The sequence below is a fragment of the Solanum tuberosum genome, unplaced genomic scaffold, assembly GCF_000226075.1.
Source record: "Solanum tuberosum cultivar DM 1-3 516 R44 unplaced genomic scaffold, SolTub_3.0 scf00430, whole genome shotgun sequence".
In the NCBI taxonomy this organism is placed as follows: Eukaryota; Viridiplantae; Streptophyta; class Magnoliopsida; order Solanales; family Solanaceae; genus Solanum; species Solanum tuberosum.
In genome coordinates, this window is record NW_006239366.1 from 262,225 (window position 1) to 283,962 (window position 21,738).

The 21,738-nt window shown below is 35.4% G+C and overlaps 1 long non-coding RNA gene across 1 annotated transcript; it reads left to right on the forward strand.

Moving 5' to 3' along the window:
* Positions 1–5,659: 5,659 nt before the first annotated feature.
* On the forward strand, positions 5,660–8,157 carry LOC107058137 (uncharacterized). The gene is made up of 4 exons (XR_001471807.1): positions 5,660–6,050; positions 6,125–6,380; positions 7,598–7,687; positions 7,963–8,157. It is a non-coding gene; the product is annotated as an uncharacterized lncRNA (long non-coding RNA).
* Positions 8,158–21,738: the final 13,581 nt, after the last annotated feature.

Sequence of the window (21,738 nt, forward strand, 5' to 3'; positions counted from 1 at the left end):
AGCAGCAGAGGGGCAAGACACTCCATGTCGCATTTCGCTAGGATTAATTTATCATCTTCATCTTGATAGAAAAGTGAGCAACTAAGTTCATCGAACTCATCTATTTTCTCGGACATTCTGTAATAAAAGTAATCCAAACTGGAATTCCCAAACAGAACAAATGTTCTTAGGAATCTCAACTCCATTCTTAGCTTTACAATGTCATCCAATTTTGATGAAGCAATTATTTTTTCATTCTTTATTTTCTTCAAGCCATTTAAGAAATCATCAATATGACTGCTGATTCTTCTTCTTTCTTCCTCAAATGGAAGCTGCTAAATTAAAAACCAATAATTAGTCGGGATATATGTCAATTTTCAGCTGAATGCCTCTCAAAGTGAGAGAGTCTTTCCATTATATAGAGAAAATAAAGATTACACATCCCTAAAGATCTGTCATTCTATCCCTAAAGATCAACTATTCTATCTCTACAAATCTGTTATTCAATCCCTCTAAATCTGCCTTGCTATCCCTCCAAATCAGCTATTCTATCACAATATTTATTCATATGATTCTACAACAAATGTATATGATCATGCTAATTTATATCACTATATAATTACATTAATATATACAATCATTTAGTTGTCTATCATGCTAACATCCCCCCTCAAATTGATGCTGGTGGATCAAGAAGCATCAATTTGCCTACTAGAAACTGATGGCGTTGTCGTGCCATGGATTTTGTAAACGCATCAGCTATTTGAAGATCACTGGACACATGTGGAAGAGTAATGACTCCTTTATCTACAGCTTCTCGTATATAATGACAATCCACTTCGATGTGTTTGGTCCTCTCATGAAAAACTGGATTAGTAGCAATCTGAATAGCACTTGTATTGTCAGCGTGGAGAGGAGTAGGATGAGATTGGGGAAATCCAATCTCAGCAAGTAATCCACGAAGCCATACAACCTCGGAGCAAGCAGTAGACATGGATCGATAGCCTTTGTTGAAGATTTTGACACACGATCTTGCTTTTTACTCTTCCAAGATATCAATGACTCTCCAAGAAACATGCACCAACCAGAGACTGAACGACGAGTATCAGGACATCCCGCCCAATCAGAATCACTAAAAGCATTAAGACGAATAGGAGAACCACTTGGAAAGAACAATCCACGAGTAGATGTTCCTAGAAGGTACCGAATGATGCGACGAACAGCCACCAAGTGGAGATGACGGGGAGCTTGCATAAATTGACTAACTTGTTGAACTGCAAAAGAGATATCAGGCCGAGTAATAGTAAGGTAATTTAAACTCCCAACTAATTGTCGAAATATGGTTGGAGCAGGAAGAAGATCGCCTTCCTCACGACGATACTTGACATTCATTTCCAGTGGAGTATCTACGGAGGCGAAAACTTGAAGACCAGCCAAAGAAATCAGATCCTGAGTATATTTGTGTTGGTTTAGAAATACACCTGAAGCAACATTATGAACTTCCAAACCAAAAATAAGTAAGAGTACCAAGATCTTTCATATGAAAAGAATCTTTAAGTTGTTGTTGGAGGCTAGTGATTAGTGAAGAATCAGTTCCTGTCTGTAGATGTTTTCTGAAGAAACAAAGATGAGTCATATTTTCTCTGCTCAAAAGAAAATTGTAGCAAAGTAGACCGGAACTTATCAAACCAAGCTCTTGGAGCTTGTTTTAATCCATACAAAGATCGCTTCAACTTGCATACATCTGATATAGGCGATGAGAACAAACCAGGTGGAGGTTTCAAATAAATATCTTCTTTAAGATCACCATGGAGAAAAGCATTTTTGACATCCATTTGATAAAGAGACCAGTTTTGTGAAGCAGCAATGGCAATAATAGTTCGCACCGTAGATATGTTGGATAAAGTAGAGGAAAAGCCATACCAATTGGGAGTACGAGATACTCTTGTAGATCGCCGAGTAGGCTCAAGAGGACCAGATCTTGAAGAATTCTCAGATTCTAGTTGTGGTGCAGTTTCAGGCGGCGGATCAGTGTCGGGAGAGGGTAAAGTTGGCCGACGTCGTTCATACACAAATCCAGGTTTGAACCTCTTAAAAGAAGATGATAAATCCTCAAAAATAGGAAGAAGAGGAGAAACAGAAGATGAATCTACAATTGTAGGAAAGAAATACTGATTCTCAAAGAAAACAACATTTCTATAAATACGAAATTTGTGAGAACATGGATCATAGCAAATAAAACCTTTTTGTGAAGTACTATAACCCATAAAAGCACATTTAGTAGATTGTACAGAAAGTTTATTGCGTTGCGAAGGAGGCAAATGCACAAAACAAACACAACCAAATGTATGAAAATACTATAGTTAGGATTTTGGTGATAAAGACGAAAATATGGAGACTCAAGATTTAGCACTTTAGATGGCAATCTATTAATTAAATAGACAGCAGTAGACAAAGCTTCCACCCAATATTTAGATGGTACAGATGACTCAATCAATAAAGTACGAGTGACATCTAAAAGAGGCCTATTTTTTCGTTCAGCAACTCCATTTTGTTATGGTGTATATGGGCAAGAGTGTTGTGAGAAAATTCCTTTGTCTAGCAAGAATTTTTTGAATTCATAAGACATATTCTCCACCAGAATCAGATCTTAATAATTTGATGCATGTAGAAAATTGAGTCTCAATGTAAGCCAAAAAATGTCTTGAACATGGAAAATACCTCAGATTTGGATCGAAGAAAATACACCCATGTAAACTGACTATAATCATCTATGAATGTCACAAAGTATTTGAAATGAGCATGAGAAATAATTGGTGAAAATGCCCCAAACATCACTATGAATGACATCAAAACACTTTATAGCACGACTACCAAAATTAGGAAAAGGAAGAGTTTTACTTTTGCCTAATTTACAAGTAGAACAATCAATGGAAGCAACTGGAAATTTATTTTTAATTTCCCAATAAACCAGAATTTGATAAATGAGACAACAACAACAGAATTTGGATGTCCTAGACGCTTATGCCAAACCTCGGTTTTACTAACAGTAGAAGTACAAGCAAAAGATAGAACATGAGGAATGGAAAAATGTATAGGAAACAATTATCCAACTTTAGGCCCCTTTGCGATTATCGTCCCCGACACCTAATCCTGCACAAGACAACCATTACGAGAAAAATTCACATCACAATTGTTATCTACCAATTGTCCAACTGAAATAAGACTAGTTGAGAGCTTTGGTGAAACAAAAACAGTCTTGAAAGTTGGAGTAATGTCCCCAATCTTGGTAATGGGTAAATTACTACCATTGGCAATCTGTATTTGTGATGGACCTTGATACTTACGAACATTTTTTAGGATGCTCGTTGAGTTGGTCATATGATTGGAAGCGCCTGAATCAACAATCCAAAAATTAGATGTAACATCATTACCTTGTAATCCCAATGCTGAAAAGGATGACACAATCATTTGTTGTACCATTTCAGGAGTAAGAACTTGTCCTGAAGATGAGTTATCATCAGTGGAACCATTTATCCTAGCTTGAAAAGCATTGATCCTACGATTTTGAGGGCGCGTGGGACACTCTTTGATAATGTGTCCTTGTTGTTTACAATAATTACAGAACTTCTTGCTACAATTGCTAGCAATATGACCATATTCCTTGCAACTGTAGCATTGAGTTCTACTCATATCCCTGCCCTTTCCTTTACCTTGAGCAGCAAATGCAACAGTGACATCATTTTCTTTCTTAAAAGCATTTTGTGTGACAAGACGTTGCTCTTCACGAAGTAATTCCCTAAAGCAAACATCCAAAGAGGGAGACTTCACGTCACAATTGTTATCTACGAATTGTCCAACTGAAATAAGACTAGTTGAGAGCTTTGGTGAAACAAAAACATTCTTGAAAGTTGGAGTAATGTCCCCAACCTTGGTAATGGGTAAATTACTACCATTGGCAATCTGTATTTGTGAAGGACCTTGATACTTCCGAACATTTTTTAGGATGCTCGTTCAGTTGGTCATATGATTGGAAGCGCCTGAATCAACAATCCAAAAATTAGATGTAACATCATTACCTTGTAATCCCAATGCTGAAAAGGCTGACACGATCATTTGTTGTAGCATTTCAGGAGTAAGAACTTGTCCTGAAGATGAGTTATCATCAGTGGAACCATTTATCCTAGCTTGAAAAGCATTGATCCTACAATTTTGAGGGAGCGTGGGACACTCTTTGATAATGTGTCCTTGTTGTTTACAATAATTACAGAACTTCTTGCTACAATTGCTAGCAATATGACCATATTCCTTGCAACTGTAGCATTGAGTTCTACTCATATCCCTGCCCTTTCCTTTACCTTGAGCAGCAAATGCGACAGTGACATCATTTTCTTTCTTAAAAGCATTTTGTGTGACAAGACGTTTCTCTTCACGAAGTAATTCCCTAAAGCAAACATTCAAAGAGGGAGACGGGTCACGATTCATCAAGTTAGAGAGAACACTCTCAAAGTCGGAGCGTAATTTCATCAAAAATTGGTCTCGCTTGCTTTGCTCATGAATTGCCTGAATCAACTGATAGAGATTCAGTAGGTATTTTGGCATAGACAATATCTGTAAATTCAGCCCATAAGTTTTGAAATTCAGAAAAAATAATCCTGAACAGAAAGACCTCCTTGAGAGTAATTAGCAATTTCATACTCCAACTGAAAGCGTCTTGCGCTATTATCTTGGTTGTAAACCTTTTGTAAGTAATCCCACATGGCCTTAGCTGTCTTATACGTCTTGAGATTAAGAACAATAAGAGGATCAATTGACCCTAGAATCCATGTCATCACCCGAGCATATTTAATCTTCCATTCACCTAGCTTTGTTGCATCAGTAGAAGCAGGATCGCTTCCATCTATATGGCCCCATAGTTCTTTTCCAGTGACAAACAACTGAAATTGAAACTCCCATGAAGAATAATTTTTTCCAGTGAAACGAACATTGAAGGATACAAAGTGATGTGAATTCATGCTTTTGAATAGCTATGAAAACTACAAAGACTCAAGAAAGCAACTAAAATGACCAAGAACAAAATTCCTAGGAGGTAGCCAAAAACCAAGATTTTCAATTTTTTTAAAAAGGAACCAAAGATGACTCTATGAAACAAGACAACCAAGAGAAGGCTCTGATACCGTGTCAATTTTCAGCTGAATGCCTCTCAAAGTGAGAGAGTCTTTCCATTATATAGAGAAAATAAAGATTACACATCCCTAAAGATCCACCATTCCTATCCCTAAAGATCAGCTATTCTATCTCTACAAATCTACCATTGAATCCCTCTAAATCTGCCTTGCTATCCCTCCAAATTAGCTATTCTATCACAATATTTATTCATATGATTTTACAACAAATGTATATGATCATGCTAATTTATATCACTATATAATTACATTAATATATACAATCATTTAGTTTTCTATCATGCTAACACTTTTCACTAATAGCTGTCCCTCATGTATATTTACTGAATCATGAAATTCTGAGATGTGTTTGTTTATAATTTATGCTGGATCTTCTTTAATTTTAAAACCTTCAATCTAATGCCTTCGGTTGGAATCTCTAAAAGAGGAGCATAATTTAGACTAAACTTTGTTGTTATTGGGTCTGTTAATTTCACCTGAGGCCTCTGTTGGCAGTGAATATTTTGTTTTACAGTCCCTATTTCTTGATCTGCTCACTGTATATTTGAAGGAGCTCATACTTTTCTTCTACTTATCATCATACTTTACTTGCTTGGGTAAAAAAGAGTAATAGATATACCCTTTCTATCCCACATCTTCGTGGTCACATATGAATTTTGAATGAGATATGATTTATTTTAGTCTCCATTTCTATTGTACGCGGAGTAAAAATTCTTTAATTATCGCTTCGCAATTTGGTTAATCAATATCTAATCTGTTTGTCTTATATTGAACTTTATCAAGAAATGATCTTCACTTTTTCTACTCGTCAGGCTCATGCTGCTTTCCCGCGGATGGTTTAACATCTTCATGAGGATGATCTTAGTGTGAAGACAAGCTTGCCGAGTAAGTTTAATCTGCTAGATTTTATTCCTTATGTTGTTCAGGATGCATAATGAGTTAACTTTTCAACACGCCAGAACACTTTGAAATCCATTGCTCCCTTGATGGAAATTGATGGAATAACTGCTGTTTTCAACAATCATTGATTTAGTTTGGACCATCAGTATGTACCCATTGATTTGAATAGTCCTTAATGGTTATTCATGAGAAATTTATATTAAGTTGCCTTCAATTTTTAGAGGCGACTATGAAGACTTTCTTCGAGAACTTGCAAGGCAGCTAACTCAAAATTTTGCTGCCCGAGTAGATAGGTACATGACATCAATAATACAGGTCTGTATTCTTTTTCTAATCTTGCATTTGTAGAAGAACTTTTGAAGGTATACATGTGTTTGTGTTGAAATGACATTAAGTTTGGTGCTATAATGAAACTAGTACAAGAAAAAAAGTTGTGAATTTCCTACCATTCAAAGTAAGTGCAGTTCCCCTAAGAAGCTGGTGGGTTTCGTAAAATCATATTCATACTAAAATAGCTGTCAAATTTTGTTGTTATAAAATTTTCAAGTTGTTGAGATGGTTCGGGGCATGTGAAAAGGAGGTGCGCAGATGTGCCAGTAAGGAGGTGAGAAAGGTTAACTGTAGCTGGAGTTAAGGAGAGGTAGGCCTAGGGGAGAGATAATTAAGCAGGACATGACACAACGCCATCTTACTGAGGACATGACCTTAGATAGGAAAGTTTGGAGATCGAGAAAAAGGGTAGAAGGTTAGTAAGTAGCCAAGTGATGTGGCACTTTATGTGTGGGAGGTAGGGTAATATTTAGTAGGTGGGAAGTCTCTTATACTTCTGTGTATTACTACTTGTTGTCTCATTTGCTTTGTATCTTGCTATTTTATTGTCATATTATTCTTGCAATTATGCTTCAGAAACTTTTCTTTTGAGTTGATGGTCTATCAGAAACATTGGGTATGTACCTCAGAGAACCTCGAGATGTATATTATATGTAGATGCCGCAGTTCCATTTTGATTCTAGTATGATTAGTTATTGTTGGTAATAGGATTCAAGTTGATATATTTGTTGAAAAAAGTTATGTTGATACACTGGTGTAAGAAAGCTCATGGAATTGACATAAAAGTAGTGACGGACGGATATATGCTGTTTGTTGTTTATTCTTTTTTGATGTACTTGTTCCGTTGTCACACTGTGAGATGAAGTGCTTGAATTTCTAAATCTTCAGAAAGTAGTAGTAGGCATACTTTCACCACAGGCTTGTTCACAAGTAAATCAATGTTCGACAGGGGAACACCCTTTATTGAGAGATGCTCAACCAATGGGCGCTATCCCACCCTTCTTCCTTGATCTATGCATTCATGCCTTCAAAGTAAAGGAAGAATGGTGTAGTGTTTTTTGCTTTTAGTTCCCAATTAACTATTTATGGTATAGCTGAAAACGGCGAGACAACACATTTTATAGCCTCTTCTAAATGAAAAATCTGTGAGATGAAGTTCTTCTACACTCTGAAAACAACTTGGTAAACTTTCTGGTGTACAGGCATTTGATGCTCCTTCGCCAGTTGTCCAGGCAAATGCGGTTTGTTTATGCAGCAGCGTGCTCTCTCTCCGATGATATTACTACCATCAGGTCTTTCCTGAACACCCTTTGTTTGTCTAATTTTAGTAAAAGGGCCAGCCCGGTGCGTAAAGCATCTCAGCGGGGAAGGGCCGCACCCAACGGGTGTGATGTGGATAGCCTAACCTAATGTAACCATTAGTGGACGTTTCCATGGGTCAAACCCATGACCTATAGGTCACACGGAAACAACTTTACCGTTGCTCCAACTCTCCCTTTCACCTGTCTGATTTTAGTAAAATGATCTTTTTATGTTCTAAATCTTCTTGTGATCGTCTCTCTTTTAGGTTTTCGGGGATGCTGGTTGGCAAAATAAGTCGTTCAACGGATGCAATTGTTAGAGCAACTTGTTCTTCAGCTCCAGGCTTGTTGCTCAACTCATCAAACACAAGCTCATGGAAAGACATTTGATTTGATCGAGCTGATTCATCGCATAGAGGACATGAAGCAGAATCTGCTAGGAGATCATGATTCACGATTAGTATAACATTGTACAGATCCAAATATTTCTGCGAGGATTCCATTCTTTTTGTGCTGTATAGAAGGTTTAGCTTCTTATTATATCAATGTAACAGTCCTGTCCATCTGTTTGTAAAGTGATTTTTTCTCGTATCTTATGTTAAAACATTTTATTTCTATTTATATTGTAAAAGCTCAAGAATGATTCATGAGTAGCAGTAATATGTAATATTCTTTTTTTTTAATTGGATGCTTGAGCACTAAGAGCTTTTTGTGCATTCCAGGTATATATACATAGTATATTACTCCTTCCTAGTCCAGTGGCGGATTCAGGATTTAAAGGTTGTGGGTGATCATTTCCTTTAGCATAAAATACCTTGCTATCACACAATATAAATATATAGCTACTCGAATGTGTCAATAAAAAGTAAATGGTAAAACTATGAATAGTATTGTCACAAAAAATAACTTATAATCACAAGTCACAATGATCTAGTAGTAATATTACTATTACAAAAAAGTGACTTCTAGTTTTAAAGTCATAATTATGCTTGACGACTTTTCATATGTTGAAAACGATGAATAATAACATTATTGCTAATGGTTGCAAATATCTTACGCTCAGGGGCGGACCTACATGGAGTCCGCCGGGTGCTCGAGCATCCATTAACCTCGTTACGGAATATATATATATATATATATATCTATGTAGAAATTAAGAGGTATTTGTATAAAATTAACATAGAGCACCCAATGAATAATGGCTCTTGGGTGGGTGCTTAAAACCCTTTTAGTGTTGTTGAACCAGGGTTCAGATCTCACTGTTAGCATGTATTTTTTATATTTTTGACTCCACTATTTTTAGAGCACCCACAACCTTAAAATCCTAAATCCGACTTGTTTGTTCGTATATCACTAGGAGTTTATGAATAGGAAGTTTTTTTCCAGCATTTCCTGGATTGAGTCTTCAAGTAATATGTAAGAGAGAGGTGATGGCCTGGGATTGCCAACTTAGAGTACCAACTAAACATTTCATGCACCTTACAAGGTGCACACCAACATGCGCCTTGTAAGGATCAGGCTGCGCCTTACTACATATGATATCACGGCGTTCGCCTTCTATCCAAATGTTGTCTTTTTTATTTGAACTTTATTTTTTTGTTGCCCTTTTGAAAAAAAAAATCGATTCTTTTTTCCTTTCGGCTCTGAACTTGTCAACTTGATAAGCAAATAAACAAGTGACCAAGTTTGATGTAGATTTGACTTCACCAATACTTTAGCAAGGTCACTAATTCCCTTCAAGTTGAAGAACCTCTTGTTAGAACCCCGCACATAAACTATAAAATTATTGACAACTGAGATCTCGAAGCTTATTGCTATCAAACTCATTCATATTATACTCAGCCAATCTCATTATCCTGCTCTTCTCAAAACCACCAAATGAATTATCTGGATTCAAGCTAGTCATACCAAGAAGTAAGTCACTATTCACAACATCAAAACAGTTATTAAGCTTTTGAAGATGCAAATCAATAACGGCATAAAAAATGTCAACGCGCAAATGATGAGATTATGTAACATCAAGAGATTTACGCTTGGACTTTCCTGGAAAGTAGTTACCATTCAAATCTAGAATCATTATATCATGCTTATCACAAAAAGGGCATCACATTCTGGATAACGTAATAAAAATTCTTTCTCTACTGTCTTCAGTCTGGTTTACTTTAGAAGTAAGCAAGAAAAGACAAGATGAGACATCACCCATTGATAAATCAAATTCACTATCTCTCATATTTTGTAATTTGCTTTGTAAGAGTAAGAAATCTCATAGCATTGACAATATCTTTCATTCTTTGTAATGAGGAGCTCAACTCATTCGTCATCATTAGAACTTTCCACATCAAGCGCAACATAAAAGTAAAATCAAATTTCTTAATCATACGCCCAAGACTTTTAGCAACAAGTCTGTCAATATAATTTGAACACTCGCATCTAGTAAATTCAAGCACATGAATAACTGATGGAAATAGAATAATATGGCTATCCGATGTTCTATAATGAGAACTCCAACGAATCTGACCTAGACATTGAAGCTCACATTCTTGATTTAATCCTCGACCAGTATGCACTTCACGTGATATGAGCAACTCCTCTAACTTTTCAGCTTGATATTCTCAAAGTAAATTCTTGCGCTTAAAAGATGCTCCAACAATATTTTGCATATTAGTAACTAAACAAAAAAAAAAATCATCCACATTTTAATCCTTCTTTGCAAGAACTACAAGTGTTAACTGTAATTGATGGGCAAAACAAAGAATGCAATATGTCGATGAAGTCTTATTCAAAATCAAAGTCTTAAGGCCATTTAATTAATTCTCCCTGCATGTTGTTAGCTTCATCATAACCTTGTCCACGAATTTGAGATGGACTTAATGAGTGATCTGAAAGAAAAGCGTAGATTGCCTCCTTTAATGACGAGCAGATGTATCACTAACAAGAATAATATCAACAAATTACTCTATTACTTCGTCTTCTTTGTTAACATATCTCAGTGTCATTTGTTCCTTGTGTGATATATCCTTCAATTCATCAATTAATATTCCAAAATAATCTCCATCTAAGTCTTCAATGATAGCTTTGATTGTTTCTTTAGCACAAGAATCAACAATATCCTTTTAAATAGTTGGGGAACACATCATTTTATTTTTTGGAGCATTTTTTAAAATAATGATTCCAACATCTTGATCAATATCTCCATACCATTGCAAAAATTTAAGAAGATATCGTTATTTGAAGAAGATCGACTCTCATCATACCCACGAAATGATAACCCTAGTCTCAAGAGAAATCTTATCACATCGACTGAAACACTTAAGTGACGTCAAGACTCACTTTTTTCTTTCTTGAGTTTCTTGTCAAATTAAAGAAAGTGTGTATTGACTGATTCATTAAATCAAGCATCCTTTTGAAACTCTTGTCGTAGACACTATTTACATCTCCAACATGAGCTCTAAATCTTTCAAGAGCTTTGTTCCAATTTTTAAAATCATTCATTGTAAAAGTAGCATCACTCATATTTCCACGACTTTTACATTCATTTAAAATAAATAGCAACACAAGCAAAATGCAACATCTTTTGTTATGTTGTACGATCCAACCACGTACGAACTTTAAATTAATTAGGACAAAATTGATGCATTTTCTTTCCAAATTGAGTTTTAGGAAATTCATGTTCCTTTGATTGACAAGGTTTTTTTTTTTTGGATATAGAATCTTCTAATTTCGTCACGTATATTAGGATTATATCCTGCAATGGGCTTTTTAATTCCTGGGTCAACTTCAAGAGATTCTAAATCAACATCTGGAATAAATATTTTCCTTTGAGTTTTTGGAGCTACAAGTGAACCGGCACATTGATAAGTAGAACTAGAACTTAAATGCCCAATTTTCAATCTTATGGCATATCTATCTATCTTGATTCACAAGATAAATTTCTACAAACCAAAATTCAATTTTACCATAGATTCAATTCACATAGTTCAATCAATTCTTATAGAAACCCATGACTCTCTATTGACAATCAATCTAAACAATATATTTCTGATGTAAATTGTAATGAGTCAATGAGCACAAATCCTTCAATCACACAATTAGTATTTATTCCACAATTTAATTTTCAATTAAAGAAGTTGTAATAAAATAAATTATATTTTATCTAAAAAGCATTGAAGTACTCAAAATAAAAAAATTTAAACCATAAATCACCAAGTGTTGAAACTTTAAATTAATTGATCAAGTAAAAAAATATCTTGAATCTATTTTTCTACTAGAAATAAGCAGTGAAAATTTTCAACCCTAATTTCAGAAATTCTAAAAAAATTCAATATCTAACTTTAATCAAAACACCAGATCTTGTTACCTTGTTTTTGTATTTTGTGAAGAAAAAACTTGTTTTACTTTTTTTTTTCTTCTTAAAAGTGGAATGGGTTATATTTTAAAAAAGTTGAAGGAAGTACGGAAGTAAAAAAAAGGTTAATGAAAAAATAAATGTCTAAAGTCGATAATAAAAATTGGAACTACAAGAAAAATGTGTAATTTATGGAGAAAATTGGGCTGCTAGCAAGATTCGATCCCTCAACCTAGCAAGGTCCTACACGCGAAACTTTAAGTTTCGCCTCAGAATTAAAGAACTCATCAGTGTTTTTGTTTAATGGGTGCTAATATCTATTCTATACCCGTTTTTGCAGATTTTCTATATAATTTGTCGGGGTCAATGGGTGCTCCCCGATTTTCTTATTTGTTGTAGAAAACTAGTGAATCAGTAGAGATCAAAGAACGACCCCGCCCATCTCTTGCTCTTCACCTCATTTTGCACACTTTCAAATTTGATCATATTTACAAACCTTACATCACAAAATCGGATAAAATGTTAAGTTTAGAATTAAATTAAGTGAACTAATAAGGAAATAACTTATTGAATGCATTTTTAATTCCAATATATATATCCTCTCGCTTTTTTCACGTCGCTGCTTTCGATCGGCCGGTGCCGACTTATTAGTGATAGATTCCCGTCAACTTCTCCTCCGGTTGATTTACGGTAACAATCTCACCCTTTGTACTCGTTAAGCACAAATTTTCTGCTCGACATTAATTTATTCAGTTAAGTATCTAGCTGTGATTTTTTTTTCTAATTTCTATTTTTTGTTCAAAATATGAGATTTAAGAGTTTAACTTGATTCATTGAAACTTCTTCTTCAGGAAACTTGTATGTGGTACATAGAAATTAGATATGGATGAGAAAGAATATCGTGGAGCTTTAGTTTCACTTAAAACCGAGCACGAAAGCTATGTGATATGTCCCCTTGAGTCTCATGAATTAAGCATGGGACTATATAGTAATAACTCCAAAAACCCTTTTCCTTGTATTCTCTTACTAAGAATTGAGAAAATGATGAACAATGAGCTTAAACTTCAGCTCAAACTAATCAACAATGGTGATCGAAGTTATTAACAGAGAAACATTTAATTGGATCTTTCTAGAAATTGAAAAATTGTATTAAGAAGAAGTAATGATCAGTACACAAGCTGCATATATATACGGTGGGAATATCTAAACTAACCGACTCAACCTCCTACACTTAACAACCTGCCAGCTGTACATTTTGCCACTAGCCTAACTAACTCTAATAATATTAACACTTGATAATTGCCACATGTTAATACTCCCCCTCAAGCTGGAGGGTGTAAAGTATTAAACACTCCCAACTTGTTCATCAAATACAAATGTTGCACCTTACTTAATCCCTTGGTTAGTAAATCTTCTTGCTGATCTTCAGTAATTCTCACATATACTGTCTCAATAAGTCCTTTTATTTTGTCCTGAATGAAAGGACAGTCTTTTGTACGCTCATGAAATATTGAATTTGAGGCAATCTGCATAGCAGCTTTACTATCACTCTTAGTAGGCGTTTGGCCATGTGATACCATATCACGATATGGTATCGTGAGATGGAATTAGCGTTTGGACATGCGATTTTACGCTGATTCCATATCATGAGATGTGATTTCATATTCTCCAAAAACCATGATATGGAATTATATGGTAATTCCATATCATGATTTGAGATATTTTAATACAAAAATTGATTCACGAGTTTATATTTTGGTAAAACAACCCCACATTTATATTTATTAACCATTTATTTCATATGTAAATAAAATTTATAATCACATCATTACTTTTAAAAATTTATTATTCTCACCAACATATAGTCACTTTAACTCACACCAATCGATTGTTAAAGTGATGAAATATTTATGGTCTATGAGCATGAAAATATAGTTGCGTATGATATTGACCAACAAATGGCTCAAAGTAACAATGTTGGTTCGTCTTCTTGGTCACATGATCGAGAAATGCAAGTTCAATGTGAGGAAATTGTCCGTACTATGTAGGAGGATTATATTAAAGACTAGTACACTACTAATTTATGTTCTAATTTTTTTTATTAAATTAAAGTTAGATGAAACAATTACTCAAGTGGAGAACAAATAGCTTTGTAATAATTTATTATGCGATTTTATAAATTTTTGTTTTATTTTGATAAGATTGAATAAACAATTGGGGCTATTTTAATAGTTTTTACAACTTATGGGATTTTTATGTTTATGAGAAAATATACAACACAAAAATTTCATATCGCATGTCCAAACAAAACTTCAATTTCATCTCATGATTCCATATCATGATACCATATCGCATGGCTAAACGGGGCCTTAATAGTCACTAGTTGTGTTACTTTTACTCCTAACTCCTGGAACATGCCTAGCAACCATGTAGTTTCAGCCACAACTGAAGCCATACTTCTATCTCTGCTTCTGCAGAGCTTTTTGATATTGTCTGTTGTTTCTTTGATTTCCAGGACACCAATGAGCTCCCAAACTTCACCAAATAGCCTGTCAAAGATAGAGCCGTCAATATGGGGTAGGCCCGTTAGGCCAGTCTGGCCTAACTCGTGATTTGATAGAGCTGGGCTACGATTTTTGGAGCCCATTTAAGAAAAAGACTTTTTAGCTCAGCCTAAATAAGCTTGTCGATTTGTGGGGCTTGAGAAATATGGATAGGCCAGACCCGTGGGTAAAATAAAAATTAATTAAAAATAAAAATAAAATAGAGTATTTAAAATAACAGGAGTCTACACTCAAAATCTATTTAAAGTTTGAAATATTACAATTAAAATACAAATTATGATTATAAAATATGTACTACATAAAATAAAGTTCCTAAAATTTCTAGGGAATCACTACATAGGCCATAGCCTATGAAATAGTATCATAGTTTTTGTGTCTTATTATGATTATTGGAAAACAATTAGGTTAATATTTCTATTTAGCTATTTATGTTTTTACTTGAAATCAAACTTAATAAATATTATATAAATAATTTTATTTGTGTATTTGATTAAAAAGTAGTAACACTAGTCGATATTTTTAAATTATAATTTAATTTAAAAAATTATAAAAAATATACTTTTTAGAAAAGAGGGTTGACCCGACAAAGCCCGTAGCCCACACACTTGTGGGCTGGGCCGACCATTTTCTGGCCCACATAAAAAATGGGCTCGCCCGGCCTGGCCCATCAGATTGCAAAACCTGTATGGATTAGCCCGAATGGGGTGGGCCTGCCTATATTGACAGCTCTAGTCACAGATCTCCTAGTGTTTGGGCATGATGTCCAGTCTGAGTCACACCAACATGTGAGCTCCTGACTAGGCTGTGAACTCATGAGAATGCATTGCCCAAGTGCAAGTTTAAGTATCTCACTACCCTAATGGCAGCTTTCCAATGAGACTGTTTAGGTCATTGCATAAACTGGCTCAATGTTTTCATAGTATAACTGATGTCTGGTCTTGTAATAGTCAGATATAACAACTTCTGATATAAGCACTAGCATCTGTCAGTAATGCATCACCTTGGCTTCCTGTTGCTTTATCAATTTCTACAGTGGTTAACCTGACATTTGTCTCTATAGGTGTAGCTGAAGGCTTTCCTCCATTCAGTCCCATATCTGAGATTAGTTCCAACACATATTTCCTTTGATTCAATAGTATCCCAGACTTAGACCTTAGAACCTCTATTCCCAGAAAGTACTTAAGTTCTCCTAAGTCTTTTACTTTAAATTGTCTGTGAAGTGCTTTTTTTGCATCCTTAATCATATCCTTGCAACTTCCTGTGATTAATAAATCATCTACATAGACTAAGATAACAACAATGTTTGCATCCTTCTTTTTTGTGAACAGAGAATAATCATGATTGCTTTGAATGAAACCATTGCCAACTAATGCTTCAGTTAGCTTAATGTTCAACTGCCTTGATGCCTGCTTAAGTCCATATAGTGACTTTTGTAATTTGTATACCTTGGTCTTCCCTTGACTTCTGAAACCCTCAGACATTTCCATGTAAACTTCTTCACATAAATCTCCTTTAGAGAAATGCATTAAAGACATCCATCTGGAATAAATCCCATCCTTGAGATGCTGTAATGGCAATGACTGATCTGACTGTGACCATCTTGGCTATAGGGGAGAAAGTTTCATAATAGTCAAGACCCTCTCTTTGACTATATCCCTTTGCAACCAGTCGAGCTTTGAACCTTTCCACCTCTCCATTGGCCTGAAACTTGATCTTGTAGACCCATTTAGAGCCCATTGTGTTCTTCCCTTCAAGTAGATCTACAATCTGCCATGTGTTGTTATTTTCAAGAGCTTTAATTTCCAACTTCATAGCTTTAACCCATCTAGTGTCTTTGGAATCTTCCTTAAAACTTTTAGGCTCTACTAAGGATGAAAACTTAGCAAGATAACTTTGATACTTAGTACTGGTGTTGTCATATGATAGATAGGCAGATAATGGATATAAATTGGTGTTACAGCTAGCCCTGGACTTAGATGTGCTAACACTCTTCCTGAGGATCTTCTGAAATCACCAGAAACCACAACATTTCTGGTATCAACATCACTTGGATCTATAATACTCCTTGAGTCTATGTTAGTGACAATATCAGCAGACCTGTCAATATCTTCAGGATCTCTCATCTCAGTTGCTGAGGGTGGCAAAAAATGATCATCTTCATCAGTAGGTACAGACATAGTAGCATCACAATTAGAAATGAGTGTGATCTTTGAGCATGATGAGTGAAAAGGGAAAATAGTTTCTCTAAACACCACATTCTTACTAACAAACAAATTTCTTGAGTCTATGTCAAGAAGAATGTAGCCCTTCTGCTGTTCTGAAAAACCAAGAAGGACAACATCCTTAGCTCTTGGTCCAAATTTATCTCCATTTATTAGATTAGTGGCATAACAAAGGCACTCTATCACTCTTAAATGAGTAAGTGATGGCTTCTTGTGATGGAGCAATGCATATGGTGTGTTCCTTCCTGTGGCAATAGAGGGTAATCTATTCATCAAATACACAACAACTTTAATACACAATCCCCAATATCTAAGAGGTATCATTGCTTGAAACCTTAAAGCTCTAGCTATGTTTAAAATTTGCCTGTGATTTCTCTCTACAGTGACATTCTGTTGTGGAGTGTATAGACAGCTGCTCTGATGTATTATGCCTAAGGATAATAATAATTCATCACAATTAGAATTAAAAAATTCACTTCCATTATCAAACCTTAACACCTTAATCATCTTCCCAAACTGATTCCTGATCATATGTAAGAACTGTCTGAGCACAACAATCACCTCAGATTTCAATTGCAACAAGTAAACCCAAGTGAATCTAGAATGATCATCCACAATAGTCAGAAAATAGTATTTCTTATCATAAGTTGGCACCCTATAAGCCCCAAAGGTCCATGTGTACAAGTTGGAATGGAAAATCAGACTTAGACATACTAATAGGGAATTGTAGTCTAACTTGCTTTGCTAATGGACATATATGGCAACCATTATCTGGAGTAATGCTAGTACATTTATGCAACTCTGAAATCTTCTGCATAACTGTGGATGAAGGATGTCCTAACCTTATATGCCAGAGATTATTGTTGTTTTTATTGTTAGTCATGGGTGCTGCCTTTAGTCCAGATGTCATGAGCTTTCCTTTCATACCTGCATCAATCATGTATAAGCTTCCTTTCTTTCTACCAATCCCCTTCACCTTGCCATTGGAGATGTCCTAAAAAACACAGAAATCAGGGAAGAAAGTGACAAAGCAAGAGATCTCTTCAGTCACTTTTGACACTGATAACAGATTAAACCTAATCTCAGGAACATATAACACACCATGTACTACCTCTTTCTCAAACAAAATTGCACTCCCTGTGTGAGTAATCTCTGCCTTTTCACCTATAGGTAAATGCACTTTTTCCCTCTTAGAAACATCTATATTAATACAATTTTGTAATAATTCTTTGTTGCCAGTAAAATGATGTGTAGCTCCAGAGTCAATGATCCATTCATCCTGTGGGCCAATAGACATCATACAAGTAATAATACATGTCATGTTAGCATGATAGTGATCTTTTGTGTCCCTGTTCAACAAGCCTAGTATATGTATGTACTGTTCATCAGAGAAAGAATTGTAAGGTTGTCCTTGTTTATGAAAGTGATTTCCTCCAATGTCCTTTGATGATGAAGCAACATCAACATGATTTGCTGCTAGTGATTGATCATTTCTCCAATTATCAGAATTGTTTGCATTTCGTCTCTAGCCTTCAGAATTACCATTGTTCCTCCATCCTTCTGAATTGTTACTACCTCCATAAGACTTTCTAGGTGAGTAACCAACAAGTTTGTAACAGTTTTCCCTAGTGTGCCCCTTCATTTTGCAATAGTCACATTGTTGGTTCTTTCCTCTAAATCCTCTACCTTTACCTGCCTGAAGAGCCATAGAAGATGATGTTTGTAGTGCCAAGGATTCCATCTTTTCAGCTGTCTTAGCTGCTCCATGCGTTGCAGCAATTTGTTGGTTTTCATCCTGAATTATCATGGCTTATGCCTGACCTAGTGTTGGTGCTACTGATTTCATAAGTATTTTCCTCCTAGCTTGGTCATAAGACTCATTGAGACCACTAAGAAAATGCAATAGTCTTTGTTGACTTAAATGCTCAACATACTCCTTCGATTTTTCACAACCATAACTTGGTGAAGGAACTAACACATCATATTCACTCCACAATTCCTTTAATTTCGAGAAATACATTGAGACATAATTGGTACCTTGCATCAGTGTGGTGATTTCCTTGTGAAGTTGCCAGATCCGGACTCGATTAACCTTATCGTAACTCTTCTTCATAAATCCTCCCAGACGAGATGCGCATTCGATGCATAGACAATTCCACTGAGGAGATCATCTGGTACTGAGTTCATGATCCATGATAAAACCACAACATTGCACGTTTTCCACTGGTCATGAAGTTCTGCAGGTTGTGATTCCTTCGTGTATGTTCTATTTACGAACCCAAGCTTTCTCTTCCCCAATAATGCAATTCACATTAATCTACTCCACAAATCATAATTTTTAGATCCAGTGAGCTTCATCGAAACAAGGACAGATCCCGGACAATCTGCAGTGCCTAGAAACAGAGGATGAGTTGAATCAATTTTCACTCTTATCATTGATGCAGTTTAAGTGAAGAGAATTAATCGAGCTTAGAATGAATCCTCAAGGATCTACTGCTCTGATACCATGAGAAAATGATGAACAATGGTGATCAAAGCTATTAACAGAGAAACATTGAATTGGATCTTTCTAGAAATTGAAAATTTGTATTAAGAAGAAGTAATGATCAGTACACAAGTTGCATATATATACAAAGGGAATATCTAAACTAACCGACTCAACCTCCTACACTTAACAACCTGCCAGTTGTACATTTTGCCACTAGCCTAACTAACTCTAACAACACTTCATAATTGCCACATGTTAATAAGAATCCATTAATAATGTCTACTGGAATTTAAATCTTGTCTATTTGAGTAAGAAATAAGATGGATAAAAAAATAATATATTTACAATCTTGTAACATGGAAGGCTAAAAGAAATTACTCCCTGTGTTCCATTTTGCGTGATAGTATTTATTTTTTTAGTTTGTTCCATTTACTGATACTTTTTTATTTTTAGAAACAATTTAGTTTGGAATTTTTCATTTTATGCTTAATGACACAGTTTTATAGTGACATCTTTAAAAAATAATTAAATTATATTTATGTGAAATTAATGAAGTAAAGATCAAAGTGCAGTCCAGTATCTAATTCAATTTAAATGATTGAGGTCTAATTCATGCATAAGATATGTAGCCGCTGAATTAGATTTGTTTTTTCGAGTTTCGATGTTCTGATTCATATTTGATCTTACTTCCTATGTATCAGGTCTATGGACTCTATGTCCCAAGAAACAAATATGTGTTCATTTTGCAAATTTGTTCTTTTGAAGGACCAAACCACCATCATCTGTTCGGGAGAACAATGCATATTCAAAACCTACTTCAGTATAAACACTTATTTCAGAAGGATGCTTGACCATTACCAGTACGGTTTGTTGAAAGAAACCCTGGAATACATGCATAAATTTGATAGTACTGCCTTAACTCTTTGGGTTAGGTGAAAGTTGCTGGATTCGGAGGTGTTTTACTCAATAATAGAGTACGTTATTATATTTGGTTTCATTTATTTTTTTATTTTCTAGGTATATTTTTATTTAATCCACCTTTCTTATTATTTTAGTGCAAGAGATACCAGCCCTTCTAAGGAAGCAGGTCCTTGTACTGCAACTTCTGTGGGTTCTGAACGAATATCCTTATGTGTTACCTCAGGTTTTGTTGCTACAACCACTCAACCCACAGTTGCGTTATCAGGCACATACATCTAGTTCTGGCCTCAACTTGTCAAATAACACTATTCCAGGATTCCCATGTTCTTTCATATCACAATTTGGTACTATATAACTTCCACCTCTCTACGCTCAGTTGCATTTTCTGGCGCATCTACATTTTCTGGCCGTAGCTTTTCACATAACACTATTCCAAGGTTCTCTACTTCTATATCGCTATGTGAATTGTCATCTGGTACTAAAGCTTCCTCTTCTCAACCCTCAGTTGCATATTCAGACGCATCTATATTTTCTAACCTTACCTTTTCACACAACACTATTCCAGGATTTCCTTTTACTTTCATGTCTCAATCTGAGTTTTCATTTGGTACTATATGTCACAGACTTAGAGTCTCACTAATATTTCGTGCGACACTTGACAACTTACTCACGAATCTTTCACGATCTTGTAATCTCAAGTAAGCCCTTTGAAGCTAGACCGCAAAGAGAATGCAAAGAAAGACTTAGAAAGATTTGGAGAAAGGATTTGTATTGCTTGTGGAATGCTTACACTTTGTTGGATGATTTACAAATGAATGCCCCATCTATTTATACTACCACCTAGGGGCTAAAGTGTAATGAAAATTTACTTTACAAGTCCCTAAAGTATTTACACTTTGGTCCCTCTCTAGAATTCTCTACATGTTCTAGGATATTCCAAAGTATTCTTAAAATATCTAAAGGTTTTCTAGAGTCTTCTAAGGAAAGGTCTAGGGAAATCTAGAGTGCTCCACTAACCTCTCCACAACTCTAGGTTCTTCCTCCCCTCTTCCAGTGCAAAATTTGAAGGGAAAGGTCATAGTTTCCACCTCTCAACCCTCAATTGTGTTATCGAACAAATCTACATTTTTTGGCATTATATTTTCAAACAACACTACTTCAGGGGTCCCTAATTCTTCTCATCCCTCAGTTGTGATGACAGACCAACTCATGTTTTCTAGTCGTTCTGTTTCCAACACTATTTCGAGTTCCCCAAACCAATTTTCATTTTCTTCCCCTGCTTGTTACATCAATCCCATTGTAACTTCTTCCGTTTCTCAGCAAGGTTTTACATTGTTTAGTTCTGTAACTTCATCTACTCTACTAAAGTTGCAGGTTCAGAGTCATGCCAATTTTCTGGCCCTTCTGTTAACAACGATCCCGTTCCAACTTCCTCCATTTCTCAGGTAGGCATTTCATCTACTACAACTTCTCAAGCTGAAGCTACGTTTTCAGACTCATTC